General features: G+C 36.9%; 1 pseudogene; it reads right to left on the bottom strand.

Moving 5' to 3' along the window:
* Positions 1–1,496: 1,496 nt before the first annotated feature.
* LOC132282732 (small nucleolar RNA R71) lies at positions 1,497–1,594 on the bottom strand (annotated as a pseudogene).
* Between the last annotated feature and the right edge of the window lie 338 nt (positions 1,595–1,932).

Here is a 1,932-nt window from a genome sequence, read left to right as displayed (position 1 = left end):
ATCTTGATTTATGTATTTTTGAGGGGATTTGTATTGTGATACATGTTTTGACACTTTTATATATAGAGATCTTGTTTATTCAATGATTTGTATGGTTTAATGCTTCCAATTGATCATTTCATTCTATCCATATGTTTATGTATGCTAGAATAGATGTTCATGTGTTTGTCTCTATTTTTTGTGTTGCTGATGGATGTCTATATGTATTAATGCTATAGATCTAAAGATTGTCAAGACATAGTGCTTAATGGAATGCTCTTGTGTTTTGTTTAATGGTTCATATTCATTTCTTAATGGATTGTACCTTTCCCTTAGTTTAATTAGTTTAATTTCATGTCATTAGCTTAATTGTAGTGTAGTTGTAGTTTAGATGTTAAATGGGAGGACAATCCATGCTTGTTGTTTGATGTTCCAAACTTATGAAAGGAAGTAGCACATATCTCTAACCTTGTGATGTGTTTGGATTGTGAGCTTAAAGAAATGATTAGACAATATATGCTTAATTTGTCATCCATGCTTGTTGAAAAAACCACACACACACACTTTGTTGCAATACATGTTTTTCCCCTCATTAATCATTTATTAAGGGTGTAGAAAACCTATGCTTAGTGGTGATCTCTAAACCCCAAGATCTCTCTCTTATTTTCTCTCCATTACATTTAATTACCTACTTTAGTTTAAATTGCATCTTAGTGTAATTCAACCACCAACCAATCTTTTGATCACTCGACCTACTAACCCTAATCTCGATTCCACAACCTAATACGACACACCAATCCCTTAAGACGATCCCTACTTGCCCTAACTATATTTTTTAGTGAAAGGTAGTAGTGGTAATTTCTAAATGTAAAACTTGGCCACATTTATCATAGCTCTACACCATTATCTTTTGGTGCACAAACTTTTTGGACTTTGGGGTGCGACCCTTGAAGTAAACCAACCATGTTTTTAGAGCCATTGCCGTGGATAGAACCCGGGTCACCAGTGTGAGAGTCGGGAATACTCACCACTATACTACAATGACAAGACCAAGTTCCATTGGGAATACCAAGGCCAATCTATGCTCCACCACCTCCCATCATTCAAGGCAATCAAGGTGCCCATGTTGCACCTCCAATTGCTAATCCTTCCCTTGCTTTAAGAGATCACTATGTGCCTAATGAATATAATGCACCCACATGCATTCAATTGCCACCATTTAGAGCACACCACTATGAGATCAAACCACAAACCATTCAAATGCTTCCTAACTATCATGAACTTTCAAGTGAAGAACCTTACAAGCATTTGGATGAGTTTCTTGAAGTATGTTCCACCGTGAGATACACGGACATGCTGGAAGATGTCTTAAGGCTTAAACTTTTTTCATTCACCCTTAAAGACAAGGCAAAATATTGGTTTAACAATCTTAGACCTTTTTCAATAACTTCTTCGGCAAAAATGCAATAAGAGTTCTTGAAGAAGTACTATCCGGTTTCTAAGACCAATGCCATGAGAACCTCAATTCGGAGTTTTCACACGGGGATGGGGAAACATTCCATGAGGCATGGGAAAGATTCAATGAATTGCTTAGGAAGTGTCCACATCATGACATGCCCAAATGGCAATTAGTTCAATATTTCTTCGAGAGCTTATTGGATAATTAGAGGGGCATGGTTGATACTTCCATAGGTGGCTCTTACATTGATAGGCATGAGGAAAACGTGTGGCATCTTTATAAGAGCATGAGTGAGAATTCTTTGCATCGAACTTTATCTTCTAAGAATGGTAGGAATTGAAGTGGAAGGAAGAGTGTTGGCTTACATCAAGTCAATTATTCTAATGAAATAGCCGCCGAGATGAAGTCCTTATCTCAAAGGTTTGATCAATTCTTGATCAACCAAAACTCGGCAAATCAAGTATCTTCTATCCCTAACCATTCCCATCATGCAT

The sequence above is a fragment of the Cornus florida genome, unplaced genomic scaffold (genome assembly GCF_030987335.1).
Source record: "Cornus florida cultivar Cherokee Brave unplaced genomic scaffold, ASM3098733v1 CherokeeBrave_3.0.0_Hap2_Chr01, whole genome shotgun sequence".
Lineage (NCBI taxonomy): Eukaryota > Viridiplantae > Streptophyta > Magnoliopsida > Cornales > Cornaceae > Cornus > Cornus florida.
Note: the sequence above shows the minus strand (reverse complement) of the source record. Positions and strands in the feature narration are given on the sequence as shown.